The sequence below is a fragment of the Stegostoma tigrinum genome, chromosome 25, assembly GCF_030684315.1.
Source record: "Stegostoma tigrinum isolate sSteTig4 chromosome 25, sSteTig4.hap1, whole genome shotgun sequence".
NCBI lineage: Eukaryota > Metazoa > Chordata > Chondrichthyes > Orectolobiformes > Stegostomatidae > Stegostoma > Stegostoma tigrinum.
Genome location: NC_081378.1, coordinates 11918337 through 11934157, shown reverse-complemented (window position 1 = coordinate 11934157; position 15821 = coordinate 11918337). Strand labels below are relative to the sequence as shown.

Sequence of the window (15821 nt, the reverse complement as noted above, 5' to 3'; positions counted from 1 at the left end):
GGCTGCAGGGTTCCCAAGCGGAATATGAGTTGCTGTTCCTGCAACCTTCGGGTGGCATCATTGTGGCACTGCAGGAGGCCCAAGATGGAAATGTCATCTAAGGAATGCGAGGGGGAGATGAAATCGTTCGTGACTGGGAGGTGCAGTTGTTTATTGCGAACCGAGCATAGGTGTTCTGCAAAGCGGTCCCCAAGCCTCCACTTGGTCTTTTTGTTAATCTGAGTGACATTCATGCCACACAAATGCCAGGCTATGACCATCACCAATAAAAGACAATCTAACTACCATCCCTTAACATTCAATAGTGTTATCTTCAGCGACTCCCCCACTATTAACATCCTGAGGATTATCATTGACCAGAAACACAACTGGACTCACCACTTAAACACAGTGGCTGCGAGAGCAGGCCAGAGGCTAGGAATACTCACCTCCTGACTCCTCAAAGCCTGTCCATCACCTACAAGGCACAAGTCAGGAGTGTGATGGAATATTCCCCACTTGCCTGGATGGGTGCAGCTCCAACAACACTCAAGAAGCTTGACACCATCCAGGATAAAGCAGCCCGCTTGATTGGCACTTCATCCACAAGCATCCACTCCCTCCACTGCTCAGTAGCAGCAGTATATACTATCTATGAGATGCAGTGCAGAAAATCACCAAAGATCCTCAGACAGTACCTTCTAAACCCACAACCACTTCCACCTAGAAGGACAAGGGCAGCAGACATGTGGGAACACCACCACCTCCAAGTTCCCTTCCAAGCCACTCACCATCCTGACTTGGAAAAATACCACTGTTTCTTCTCTGTCATTGGGTCAAAATCCTGGAATTTCCTCCCTAATAGCATTGTGGGTCAACCCACAGCAGGAGGACTGCAGGGGTTCAAGAAGGCAGCTCTCGCCCACCTTCTCAAGGGCCACCAGGGACGGACAAGAAATGATGCCCACTTCCCACAAATGGATAGAAAAAAAACAGACCGGAAAATTGGACACATTGAGTCACTTGATTAAATCTTTTAGTCCAGTGGTGACTCAAGTAGAATCACAGAATCATTACAGAAAAGGCTCTTTGGCCGATCTAGTCTGTACAACCAAAAATATATATAGTGAATACTTATACAGTGTATACTTATAGAGTGTAAATAGAATATTGGGGCTTGAGGATCGGCATACTTCCCCAAATAGCTTGTGACATCAGCTTATCACAAGAAAGTCTCCACATCTTTAAAAAGCTGACTTTAATAAAAATTATTCATAATAAAATACATTTATTCAAAAAGGTAGAAATAATTGTCCATTACTGGCCGTTGTCTTTCCACTCTTTTGAAAGCCTTCTGCCTTATTATAGATGATGTGATTCATAATAATACGCAGCTTCGTACTGTTCAGTCTGCAATCTGTTTATCACAAAATCTGTGTAATTTTCAGTATCTCATATCTATGCCAGTGACCATTAGACCTCAGAGTCGATAAACTACTTTGGAAGGATAGGCATGATTGTAATGCAGGAAACTCTTAAATATGCACAAAGCAACATTGTGAGGAATGGATCATTTGTTACAGTTACATTTATTGAGGGATAAATGTCATCCAGCAAAAAAAAGGAGCACCGCTGTGGGATCTTTTATACCTATTGACAGGATAGATGGGGCTTTAGTTTGATTTCTCACGTGAAAGATGACACTTCTGACAGTGCAGCATTCCCTCAGGGTGTTGGCCAAGATAATAAACACATGTTTCTGGAGTAGGGTGTATATCTATGGATTTCTGAACCAGAGGTGAGACTGTGACCAACTGGACCACAACTTCAACTGGAGGTGTAAAAGACGACACAGGTTTAAACTACAAAGATAACTTTAGAACATAGAACATAGAACAATACAGCGCAGGACAGGCCCTTCGGCCCTCGATGTTGTGCCGACCTGTGAACTAATCTAAGCCCCTCCCCCTACACCATCCCATCATTATCCGTATGCTTATCCAAGGACTGTTTAAATGCCCCTAATGTGGCTGAGTTAACTACATTGGCAGGCAGGGTGTTCCACGCCCTTACCACTCTCTGAGTAAAGAACCTGCCTCTGAAATCTGTCTTAAATCTATCACCCCTCACTAGTGCTGTAAATTCTTCACACTTGATTATCAACTCGTGGAACAGATTGGAAGGTTCAGCCCATGAACTCCGTTCTTCTCCCCCACACACATTGCTTAATATTTATTTGTCACATGACTTGTCAGGAATCCTGAATTTATTTCCTCATGATGGCCACAGCAGTGGTGCTCATTAATAACCCTTAAACATGAAGTATTATGCTAAAACCAAACCAGGCAATGGGAAATGTTATAGGTACTTCTGAAATAATCTGCATTGAATTTGAGGAATTAGTTCAAACGCAGACCTCATTGAACATATTAGTCACCATTTTTTTTTCATTACAAATCACAAAGATGACGAAGATCACAAACCTCAAAGAGACTTGCTCATGATATTACCGATGTATCATCTCATGTAATTGCAGACTCCGTCTTAGCTTTTTTTTTAACTCATTCACAGAAGATGAGCATTGCTAGCTGGTCAACTTTTATTGCCCTTTCCTAGTTGCCCTTGAGATGGTGGTGATGAGCTGCCACCTTGAGCCACTGTACCCCATGTGCTGAAAGTAGATTAACAATGCCCTTAGGGAGGGAATTGCAAGATTTTAACCCAGCGACAGTGAAGGAATGATGATATATTTCTGAGTCAGGATAATGTGAGTGGTTTGGAAGGGAAGCTGCAGTGTTGGTGTTCCAGTGTCCTTTTAATGGTAGTGCTCTTGAGTTTGAAGGGTGCTGTCTAAGGGAACCTTGGTGAAATTCCACAGTGCAGATGGAGATGGTACATACTGCTGCAACTGAGAGTGAGTGATATAAGGAGTTAACACCTGCTAATGCGGTGCCAAGTAAGCAGGCTGATTTGTCCTGGATGGCTCCTTGAGTGGTGTTGGAGTTACAACCATCCAAGCATTTGGGGACTATTCCATCATACTCCTAACTTGTGCCTTGCAGATGGTGGAAAAACATCGGGGATGCAGGATGTGAGTTGCTCACTGCAAGATTCCTAGCCTCTGATTTGTTCTTGAAAGTGCAGAAAAATGGATTTATATGGCTGGTCAATTGTAACCGCCAGGACATTGGACAATGGGGACATTTTCAAGTTAGCCAAATGGACAAACACCTAACAGATGAATTCCAGTGTGGAGAGGTAATGCATTGGAGTAGAAGAAACATTGTGAGGCAATGCAGGTTCAATGGTACAAACTTTGAGGTGAGTACATTTATAAATAGAGTCATAGATTATAAAAACAAGGAAGTGACAGTAACTCCTCTACAAATCATTGGTCAGACCACATTTGGAGTTTTGTGTTCAGTTCTGGGCACCTTATTTAAGAACAGATATTAAAGCACTGGAGAGAGTTTCCTAAAATTGACACCAGGAATGAGGAATTTTAGATACCAGGAAAGGTTAGAGAAATTGGACTTCTTCTCAACAGAGTTGAGAAGATTAAAAGGTGACCTAATTGACGCATTGAACAATTTTGACACGGTAAAAAAGGATATTCTGCTTCCAAGAGTTGCTATATCAGTTATTAGGAGTCACAATTTCAAGATTGTCAGCAAGAGGCTTTTAGTTCCACAGCTACTCCTGCTTATTCTTCTTGCCTAAGCACTGACAGCCAGCTGACTCTCAAGAAAATTTACTGACTAGTAATTAAGTTAGTTACAGAAGGATAAAAAGGCTACTTATTATTTAAATGGAGAGAGACTTCAAAATGCAATGGTGTAGAGGGATCTGGGAGTTCTTTTGCATGTATCACAGAAAGCTAGAGTGTAGGTGCAGCAGGTAGTAAGGCAAATGGAGTTTTGGCATTTATTGTTAAGAGCATGGAGTATAGGAGCAGGGATAATAAAATGTGAGGCTGGATGAACACAGCAGGCCAAGCAGCATCTCAGGACCACAAAAGCTGACGTTTCGGGCCTAGACCCTTCATTCTACATTAAGCAGAGGTTCACCTGCACATCTGCCAATGTGGTATACTGCATCCACTGTACCCGGTGCGGCTTCCTCTACATCGGGGAAACCAAGCGGAGGCTTGGGGACCGCTTTGCAGAACACCTCCGCTCAGTTCGCAACAAACAACTGCACCTCCCAGTCGCAAACCATTTCCACTCCCCCTCCCATTCTCTAGATGACATGTCCATCATGGGCCTCCTGCACTGCCACAATGATGCCACCCGAAGGTTTCAGGAACAGCAACTCATATTCCGCCTGGGAACCCTGCAGCCTAATGGTATCAATGTGGACTTCACCAGTTTCAAAATCTCCCCTTCCCCTACTGCATCCCTAAACCAGCCCAGTTCGTCCCCTCCCCCCACTGCACCACACAACCAGCCCAGCTCTTCCCCCCCACCCACTGCATCCCAAAACCAGTCCAACCTGTCTCTGCCTCCCTATAAAAAGGATGAAGGGTCTAGGCCCGAAACGTCAGCTTTTGTGCTCCTGAGATGCTGCTGGGCCTGCTGTGTTCATCCAGCCTCACATTTTATTATCTTGGAATTTTCCAGCATCTGCAGTTCCCATTATCTCTGATACTATAGGAGCAGGGAAGTGTTGTAAGTAAACAAGGCATTGGGGAGACCACACCTGGAATATTGTGTCCAGTTTTGGTCCCGTTACAACACTTCACTGGAGGGGCACTGACAGTGTTACCTAGCAGGGTGCCGAAACATCTGCAACCAAACACATCAGCTCAGCGAGCAAGTCTACAACCTCATCCACAACCCGAGCTACAAACCGTCTCAAAAACTTTCAATGAAAGATATGTCTTATGAGGAGAGATTGAGCAATTTGGACTATACTTGCGAGAGTTCAGAGGGTTGAGAGAAGAATTATTTGAGATACATAAGATGCAATGGGTAATTGACAAAGTAGACCTAGGGAGGATGTTTCCACATGTGGGGCAATCTAGAGCAAAAGGTCACAGTTTAAGGATGACGGCTGGCAGATATGAACAGAAATGAAGGGAAATTTCTTTTCCCAAAGGGTTGTGAATCTGTGGAATTCAATACCCCAAAGTATGGTAGATGCTGGGACACTAAGTAAATTGAAGGAAGAATTATATTTTTAATGAGTAATGGGTTGAAGGGTTATGGAGAGCAAACAGGAAAGTGGAATTGAGAATGAGATGAGATTGGACATGATCGTATTAAATGGTGGAACAGGTTCGAGAGGCTGAATTACCCATTCCTGCTGTTGGTTCTCGTATTTGCTGCCTGTTAAACCCCGTGATACTAAAGCACGTGTGGGAGATTAATGGAATTTGATACTGCATTTGCAGGATTTTAGGTATGAGGAAGTAATAATTGGAATTGTTTTCTAAAGGAGAAGGTTTGAAGAGATGCAGTTCAAGTTGTCTATGCAGGAACTACAGGAGCTGGAGTCAGTGTTGGCAGCCAACACAAGAAAATTTGCTCACTGTGAAGAAAGTGTTTCTTGGTTTTCACAAGAAAAACACATAGCTTAAAAACAAACAGAGTATGTGAGAAAATCGGAGGGGATGGGAACATTTTTACTAAAAAGATGCAAGATGTGGAATAAATTTATTAGAAAGCTCCTGGGATAAATAAATTAATTGCATACGTATCCAAAGATTGAAATCTGGCAAAATGTTGGATCAGTCCAAATGAGCCTAACAGAAACAGGTTATGTCTGTTAACTGTGTCCCTCTCTCGCCTCACATATGCTGCAAGACCTGATGAGTGCTCCCAACAGTTTCTGGGGGATTCTGTTATGTAATGTGACAACAACTGGGAGCACGTTGCAGCATTTGGGAAGGTGCTTGGATACTTTTAGCAACAATGGCAAACTCTCTAAGCAGCAACTGTGTTTCATTTCTGAATTGGGCTTATTTTGAACAGAACTTAATTGAATGCATGATCATTGAGTGGCTCCTCTGAACTGTGCCAATTGGCAGCTTGTTCTAACGGTGAGTAACTTAGCAAGACAAGTAAATTGCTTTAGGTACAAGTTGCCACATCACACAGGGAAATTAGAGGTAGCTATTAATTGTTACTCAATCTTGAAGTAATTGACACCAGTGTATTTGGTAACTTTAGAGTAATTGCTAAAAGAACTTGAGAGGACATGAGAATGTCTTTTAACATGCTATCTGAAATGTACCACTTTAAAGAACAGGGGATGCTTGTTTCTAAGAAATTTGCAAATGAGACTTCGATATACTCTTGAAGTGACATATTTGCAGAGCTAAGGGCAGGACGAATGGGACCAGGCTTCTAAAGGCCCAGCGGTGGTACAATGGACCGAATGGCTGCCTTCTTTACTATAAACTTATAGGATTCCATGTAGAATTACATTTGCATACCAAGTACATTCTGATCATTCTAATGTATTGTAACCCTGATTGTGCTGACTGATTTCGGAAACTTCAAGATCCCTAAGGCAACCAAGCTTGAGAAATGGCACCTCGTCCTTTGACTGCACATCTTACAGATTTTTGAATTCCCTGTCGAGCCGAACAATGTCAGATCGCAACCTCTACCCATGTTTTGTTTTCCTGTTTTTATAAAGAATCCCTACAGTGTGGTAACAGGCCCTTCAGCCCACAATGCCACACTAACCACCTGCCCTCCCCCACCGTAACCCACCTAATCCCCACATCCCTGAACACTCCCGGCAATTTAGCATGTCCAATCAACTTAGCGTGCACATCTTTGGAATTCTTAATTTACTAGCTTGTTTTCATTTCACTCTTTTTTTCCTTGTGTTTCCTTTGTTTTCAGTTGGTAACTTTAATAAATGAAAAGACAAATGCGAAACAGGAGGAGGCCACTCGGCCCCCCTCGAGCCTGCTTTGCCATTCAGTAAGATAGTGGCTGATCTGATTTCTTGCCCTGCCCTCCTACTGCTGATAACCTTTAACCCCTTGCTTATCAAGAATCTATCAACCTCTGACTTTAAAATATTCACAAATTCTGCTTCCAGTCCCTTTTTGAAGAAGAAAGTTGCAAAGTTTTTACAAGAAAAGACAATGTCTGCTGACACCAACACTCCTGTAATAAATTTAGACTGTACACTCATATCTGCCGCTTTTTAAATGCATGCATGTAATATAAAGCTGATCTTTTAAAAATCTTTTAAAATCTACAATCTTTAACATTTTTCCTTCACCTGCATAAATCTTCATTATTTATTTTCATTTCTAGCGTTAGGTTTATTGTCACATATACTCAGGTACATGGACACATGAGTACAGCAAAAAGTGAACAAAGGCACCATTTCAGATTCCATTTTTGGTACAAAGATACAAAACCTTAGGTGTTTGAAGGTTTGCTCATTTTTGTTTTAACCATTCTTTATTACAATTTAGTCCGGAGATCTCGCTGCCACTGCCCATTCTCCTGGGCACGGTACCAAACGCAGCCCCATCACTGCAGGACACATCCTTAGTCAAAACCCCTCAGGATCTTATGTGTTTCAATCCAGTTGCCTCTTATTCTTCTGAGCTCCAGACGAGCCCAACCTGTCCAAACTTTCCTCATAAGACCTACTTCCACAGTGTGGTAAAACTTCTCTGACCTGCTTCTAACATGTTTACATCCTTCCTAAATAAGGAGACGAGTTCTGTTCATAGTACTCCAGATGTGGTGCCACCAGTGCGCTGTACTGAGTACTGAGGCACTGACCACCCTAGATCAGGCTGGGCATTGTCATTCACATGACCAACATGAGACTCCCCGGGCAGGTACAGTCCTCCCAGCTTCAAAATGGTAGGCAAGCCCCAGCTGGACAGTGAAAGTGTTTCAGTGGCCCCACTGGTGAGGGGCTGCATTCCCACAGACACCTGGGAGTCACGGGCCCAGGACCGTGCCAAGTGGAGGAGGAGCATCCGGGAGGTGTTGAGCACCTTGACTCTTGCTGTCAGGATAAAGCGGAAGCCAGGCAAAAGAAGCGTGCTGCCCTCACCGACGCCCCATCCACCCCTTCCCATGAACACCTTCTGCCCCAAGTGTAACAGAACCTGCAGCCACCATATTGATCTGTACAGCCACCTACTGATTGACCCTGAGAGTGGAAGAGAGTCGTCCTCGTCTGGGACGGACTGCCAATGAATGAATGAAAATATCGCTGAAGCACGGCCTCTCTATTTTTGTGGTGCCATCATTCTTCCCTCAGTCTATCTTTTCTCAGTCACATTTTAAATTTATTTCTAAAGATGGCCCTGATAATTTCATGCCATCGTTGCCTCTAAACTTGACAAATGAAACATCATCCAGGCTGGCCTCCCGCATTCCACTCTCCACAAACTTAAGTCATCCAAGAGTTTGCGTTCCACGTCTTAACTTGCAGCAATACCCGTTGACCTATTTCCCTTCTATTTGCTGACCTACATTGGCTTCCACCTGAGTAACGTACAGATTTTAAAACTGTCTTCCTTTGCCCCGTACCCTCTGAGGTACCAGAGATCACCTAATTTTGACCACTTTTAATTTTAATTGCAGTAAGGTTGAGACTGTGTCTTCAGTTGCCTTGACTTAAAACCTGGAATCAAACACGACACCTCCTTTCAAACTAATAAAATGTGAGGCTGGATGAACACAGCAGGCCAAGCAGCATCTCAGGAGCACAAAAGCTGACGTTTCGGGCCTAGACCCTTCATCAGAGAGGGGGATGGGGGGAGGGAACTGGAATAAATAGGGAGAGAGGGGGAGGCGGACCGAAGATGGAGAGTAAAGAAGATAGGTGGAGAGGGTGTAGGTGGGGAGGTAGGGAGGGGATAGGTCAGTCCAGGGAAGACGGACAGGTCAAGGAGGTGGGATGAGGTTAGTAGGTAGCTGGGGGTGCGGCTGGGGGTGGGAGGAAGGGATGGGTGAGAGGAAGAACCGGTTAGGGAGGCAGAGACAGGTTGGACTGGTTTTGGGATGCAGTGGGTGGGGGGGAAGAGCTGGGCTGGTTGTGTGGTGCAGTGGGGGGAGGGGATGAACTGGGCTGGTTTAGGGATGCAGTGGGGGAAGGGGAGATTTTGAAACTGGTGAAGTCCACATTGATACCATATGGCTGCAGGGTTCCCAGGCGGAATATGAGTTGCTGTTCCTGCAACCTTCGGGTGGCATCATTGTGGCAGTGCAGGAGGCCCATGATGGACATGTCATCAAGAGAATGGGAGGGGGAGTGGAAATGGTTTGCGACTGGGAGGTGCAGTTGTTTGTTGCGAACTGAGCGGAGGTGTTCTGCAAAGCGGTCCCCAAGCCTCCGCTTGGTTTCCCCAATGTAGAGAAAGCCGCACCGGGTACAGTGGATGCAGTATACCACATTGGCAGATGTGCAGGTGAACCTCTGCTTAATGTGGAATGTCATCTTGGGGCCTGGGATGGGGGTGAGGGAGGAGGTGTGGGGACAAGTGTAGCATTTCCTGCGGTTGCAGGGGAAGGTGCCGGGTGTGGTGGGGTTGGAGGGCAGTGTGGAGCGAACAAGGGAGTCACGGAGAGAGTGGTCTCTCCGGAAAGCAGACAGGGGTGGGGATGGAAAAATGTCTTGGGTGGTGGGGTCGGATTGTAAATGGCGGAAGTGTCGGAGGATAATGCGTTGTATCCGGAGGTTGGTAGGGTGGTGTGTGAGAACGAGGGGGATCCTCTTGGGGCGGTTGTGGCGGGGGCGGGGTGTGAGGGATGTGTCGCGGGAAATGCGGGAGACGCGGTCAAGGGCGTTCTCAATCACCGTGGGGGGGAAGTTGCGGTCCTTAAAGAACTTGGACATCTGGGATGTGCGGGAGTGGAATGTCTTATCGTGGGAGCAGATGCGGCGGAGGCGGAGGAATTGGGAATAGGGGATGGAATTTTTGCAGGAGGGTGGGTGGGAGGAGGTGTATTCTAGGTAGCTGTGGGAGTCGGTGGGCTTGAAATGGACATCAGTTACAAGCTGGTTGCCTGAGATGGAGACTGAGAGGTCCAGGAAGGTGAGGGATGTGCTGGAGATGGCCCAGGTGAACTGAAGGTTGGGGTGGAAGGTGTTGGTGAAGTGGATGAACTGTTCGAGCTCCTCTGGGGAGCAAGAGGCGGCGCCGATACAGTCATCAATGTACCGGAGGAAGAGGTGGGGTTTGGGGCCTGTGTAGGTGCGGAAGATGGACTGTTCCACGTAACCTACAAAGAGGCAGGCATAGCTGGGGCCCATGCGGGTGCCCATGGCCACCCCCTTAGTCTGTAGGAAGTGGGAGGAGTCAAAAGAGAAGTTGTTGAGTGTGAGGACGAGTTCCGCTAGGCGGATGAGAGTGTTGGTGGAGGGGGCCTGGTCGGGCCTGCGGGACAGGAAGAAGCGGAGGGCCTTGAGGCCATCTCCATGCGGAATGCAGGTGTACAGGGACTGGACGTCCATGGTGAATATGAGGTGTTGGGGGCCAGGGAATTGGAAGTCCTGGAGGAGGTGGAGGGCGTGGGTGGTGTCACGGACATAGGTGGGGAGTTCCTGGACCAAAGGGGAGAAAATGGAGTCCAGATAGGTGGAGATGAGTTCGGTGGGGCAGGAGCAGGCTGAGACGATGGGTCGACCAGGGCAGGCAGGTTTGTGGATTTAACTCCTTTTTAAAAACCTACTGACCTGTCAAAAAGATATGACACAAAGATAGGTGGAGGAACAGGTAGTATTGAGGAAGGAGGGAGGCAGCTGCAGAACTACTTGGTCAGGCTAGAACTGTGGGTAGAGAGGTGGCAGGTGGAATACACTTTGGGGAAGTGTGAGGTTTTGCACTTTGGTAGGAAGAATAGAGGCATTGACTCTTTTCTAAATGGGAAAAGATTTTGGAAATCTGAAGCGCAAGAGGACTTGGGAGCCCTAGTTCAGGATTCTCTTAGGGTTAACATGCAGGTTCATTTGGCTGTTAGGAAGGCAAGTTTAACGTTAGCATTCATTTCAAGAGGGCTAGAATACAAGAGCACAGATGTACTGCTGAGGCTGTATATGGCACTGGTCAGACTGCATTCGGAATATTGTGAGCTGTTGTGTGCCCCGTATCTAAGGAAGGATGTGCTGCCCTTGGAGGTGTCCAGAGGCAGTTTATAAGAGTAGCCTTGGAAATGAAAAGCTTGTGATACGATGAGTGGTTGAGGACTCTGAATCTGTGCTTGGTGAAGTTTCGAAGGATGAGGGGGATCAGATTGAAATTTACAGAATACTAGATGCCTGGTTAAAGAGAATGTGGAGAAGATATCGGGGAGAAATATTTTCTGGCGGACTTTATCTTAAACCATCTGGTGAGAACTTGGCAGTAAAGTTTAGCCACCTATTTCACACACATCCTGATGGTCATCCCCAATGAACTTGTTTTCTGCCTGCTTTCGCAAAGTTGACTTATTTTCTATTGTCTTCACCTGCCGCTAACACCTATTTTTCATCTATACCTCTCCTCTACTACTGTTAGCACTCCCTTTAAATTTTTCTCTGGTTCCCTCACCATCTGTTTCACCCATTCCACCTCACCTTTTCACAACAGCCCCTTTCGGTCCCAAAAAGTGAGTCTTATCAGACTCAAAACATGAAACTTGATTTCTTCCTCCACAGATGCTATCAGACCTGCTGAGTTTTGTGGCATCAAAGTTTGAAGTCACAGACCAATTGAGTTCAAACCCCCATTTTATGAAGCTTTTGTCTCGGGCCTTCATGTCAAATTTGTGAGCAAACATGAGGTGGAACGTTGGGTGTCTTACTGGTCATCTAACCATAGACAGTGCTTGCTCCTACTATGTCTGATGTTGACGCCTTTAAATTGGATTTTGGAGAACTTATTAACAGAAGTCCATATGCCCTGCTGGACAGAACACCATTGTCAGCTGTATTCGAATGAGATGGATGGAACTTGATGCTACCCAAGAGTTGAGTTAGCTGAGGAGTTAGATTGTGAGCTTAGCAAACAGAAAGGGAGCCAGCAAGTGTGGAATCCCAGCCTAACTGCTCAAACATTGATGATTCCATCTACTGCTGGACCTTGGTGATCTCTTGCTGTTCTGTGGAAAAGACGGGACACTAAACAAAAAGAGAGCTGACAGCCAAGACTGTAGCAAGTAGAAGGGTTTCTTACCTGAACATCAATAGGCCAATTTCACCTGATTCAGTTGTCACCAGGAAATCTGCAATTTAATCGCTGATTATATTCCCTTGCGACAATGGCTCAGCTCATCATCATTGTCAGTGTGTATCCTCATTATCTCACCCCTAGCCAGGATTGAACCTTCCTCCACACCCACTCCCAACCCAACACCAATCCCCTCCTCCTCCTCCCCTCCCCATATACCCCCTGCCATCCCTACATCAACACCCTCCTCCCTGCCACCACTCTGCACACCCCCTTCCCATCCCCGCACACCGCGTCAACTACATCAGGAAGACTGCCCATTTCTTACTCGGAAATATTGTTCATATTCCTCCCTATCCTACACCCACTTGCAATCAAGATGCCCCTGTTATTTTCAGGTTGAACATCTCTCCTGGCATGATCATCATAACTTCCTCAGTTTCTCCCAAAACAAACCCATGGTGAGAGCTACAGCCACAATGGCCTCAGCCATGAATTCCCATTTGTAAATATCTCCACCTTGATTCCACTTGTGCCTCAAAACCCTCCTGAAGACTGTCCTTTTCACTACCATCTTTGGCCATCCCTTCTATCCCGAAGCCTTCTCATTCCCCCTTTGCGTCTGAAATCTTCCATCTCCCCTGTTAATGGAATGGAATATATTTGTTCTAAGCAAAAGGGCTTTATCAGATAAATAGTTGTTCTGTTGTGAGAGAGGCCTTGTGGCATGGTAGGCATTGACCCTGACTCTGAGCCACTATCAAGTCCCACTCCAGGACTTGACGGTCACAACGTATATTTCTAATGTATCCACATAGGTCAGTTAGCAAGTTGTTAAGCCCTGAAAGATACCAGGACAGATGGTAAGATCCGGTGAACCTGCTGGTCAGCCTTGCCTGGTACACCATGGTGCTCCTCCAGGCGTAGCCTCTGGTCATCATGTTTGAATAAATCACCACAAGTTACCTTTAACTCAGCTACTTATTAAGATGCACCTAGCACGTAGATACTGAGAAAATGTGGAACTGCATTAACCCACTGTAATTTGAAACCGCTGTTAGCAGGAGCAAGCTGAGAAACTCAAATGCTCCCCAAGGTCTCCTTGCTGCTAAGCTGACACGACAATGAACAGTTTCTGTGTCAAGCTGGAATGGTTGATGTTGATGTGGTCATTGCTGCAGCAGACCAGAGATGGACATCAGCAGCGTCATGACAACTCTGAGGTTTTGCATCATTGTCTTTGGGAGTCAATATTTATTCACGTCCAGGGTTTCTCAGGAGATCACTGAGTCGGATTGCATCCACAATAGGGCAGATTGGGAATGTCAAGTGGAAGTGTTGAGTGATTAGAAACTACTTTTGTTTGTGATTTTTATTCATTGGAATGTAGGCTTTGTCAACTAGACTAATATTTATTACCCAGAGGCTGTTAAAGGGTCAACCACATTGCTGTCGGTCTGGAGTCACATGTAGGCCAGACCAGGTAAGGATGGCATTTCCTTTTTCTAAAGGATATTAATGAACCATATGCGTGCTTTTTTTCAGACAGGCAACAATAGATTCATGGTCGTCATCATTAGACTCTTCATTCCAAATTTTTATTGAATTCAAATGCCACCATACGCCGTAGCGGGGTTCAAGCCCAGGTTCTCAGAACATTATGTTGGTCTCTGGATTAACAGTCTAGCATTAAAACCGTTAGGCCGTCACCTCCCCATTGGTTTTGTCAGTGAGAAACCTTCAATGGTAGGACACTGCCCAAGTGCTCGGTGCCAAAACTGCAACTTTTCCCACTTGCCAGGTGTCCACTCCTCTAAGCAGCTATGCCAGAAATGACCAATGCCGAATGTGATGGCGCTGAGGCTACTGAGCTGGGGGCCCTCTGATGGGGTGGTTGCTTTTTGAGAGGAGTGGGCCTGTAATCCACACTAGAAATGTGCCTTCTTTGAACTCCTTATCTGAGGCAAGATGTTCTGGCCATGGAAGCAGTGCAACCATTACTTAGCTGTGCAGCAATAGTGTGTACTACCTACAAGATGCACTGCAGAAATTCACCAAAATACTCAGATGGCACCTTCCAAATGTACAACCACTTCCACCTAGAAGGACAATAGCAGCAGATACATGGGAACATCACCAACTGTAAGTTCCCCTTCAACCACTCACCGTCCTGACTTCGAAACATATGCCCATTCCTTCACTGTCACTCGGTCAAAATCCTGGAATTCCCTTCCCGACAGCATTGTGGATCTACCTACAGCATGTAGACTGCAGTGATTCATGAAGGCAGCTCACCACCATCTTCTCAAGGGCAACTACAGATGGGATATATAAATGCTGACCCAACCAGTGATGTTCACATTCCCATAAGAGAGTTTTAAAAAATTGGATCCGGCACAACATCGTGGGCTGAAGGGCCTGTTCTGTGCTGTACTGTTCTATGTCTATGTCTATGAACTAGTAGATGAAGAGAGACTGAATTAGTTAGGACCAAATTTCAGTGAATTTAAGAAAGGTGAGGGGGGTATCTCCTAGAAACCTACAAAACTCTAACACGATTAGACAGTGTAAACACAGAAAGGAAGTTTTCAATTAACTGGGCAGTTCAGAACCAGGGGTCACACTTTAAGGATATGGAATAGGCCATTTAGGACTGAGATGAGGAGAAATGTTTTCACCCAGAGAGTGGTGAACCTGTGGAATTCTCACTCACAGAACATGACTGAGGCCAAAATATTGAATGCTTTCAAGAAAGAGTTAGATATAGTTCGTAGGGCTAAAAGGATCAAAGGGTATGGGGGAGAAAGCAGGAATAGGGTACTGACTTGGGTGTTGTGCCATGATCATTTGAATGGTGGAGCTGGTTCAAAATACCAAATGGCCTGCACCTGCTTTTGCTTTCTCTGTTTCAGTGGGCTGTGGGTGTTACTGGTTAGGCCCTCTCTCTGGTTGCCCATCTCTCTGATTGCCCTTGACAATGTGTTGGTGAGCAGCTTTCTTGAGCAGCTTTTTTTCTCCCCTGGAGCATAGGAGGCTGAGACGTGATATCATCAAGGTTTATCAAATCATGAGATGCGTAGATAGGGTGAAAAGCCAGGTTGGGGGACTCCAAAACTGGAGGGCATAGATTTAAGGTGAGAGGAGAAAGATTTAAAAGGGATCTGAGGGGCAATTTTTTTATACAGAAGTTGGCATGCATATGGAACAAACTGCCGGAGGAAGTGGCAGAGGCAAGTAGGATTCCAACATTTTAAAGACATTTGGATAGATATATGGATAGGAAAGGTTTAGAGGGATACAGGTCAAATGCAGGCAAGTGGGACTAGTTTAGTTCAGGAAAAAGGGTCAGCATGGACTGATTAGACTGAACATCCTGTTTCTGTGTGACTCTATAATTCTATGAAAAAAATCCTCTCAACATGCATCCTTTAAAAACCCCGCAGGATCGGTCAAATCCCCTCTTGCTGTTCCAAACTAGCAGCGCATACAAGCTTAGCTTGTCCAACTTGTCATCAAAAGACAACTCACCCATTCCAGATATTAGTCTTGTAAATGTTCTCTGATCTACTTCCGAAGCATTGACAGCTTTCCTTAAATAAGGAGACCAATATTGTTCACAGTACTTAGATATGATCTCCTGGTTATTGCCAAGTGCTGGGGAGTGTTTTGGACTGACTCCTGGAAATCTGAAATGTAACCTCCC

General features: G+C 45.5%; 1 protein-coding gene across 2 annotated transcripts in view; it reads left to right on the top strand.

Moving 5' to 3' along the window:
- il15ra (interleukin 15 receptor subunit alpha) overlaps window positions 1-15821 on the top strand; it is a 97887-nt gene that overhangs the window by 22253 nt on the left and 59813 nt on the right. Inside the window, exon 1 of one of the 2 annotated variants that reach the window (XM_048554538.2) lies at window positions 3204-3300. The exons of the other annotated variant lie outside the window; for it this stretch is intronic. The gene's annotated coding sequence lies outside the window, so the exon portion shown is untranslated. Of the gene's footprint in view, window positions 1-3203; window positions 3301-15821 lie in introns of those variants that run through there. 2 annotated transcript variants of the gene reach the window in all.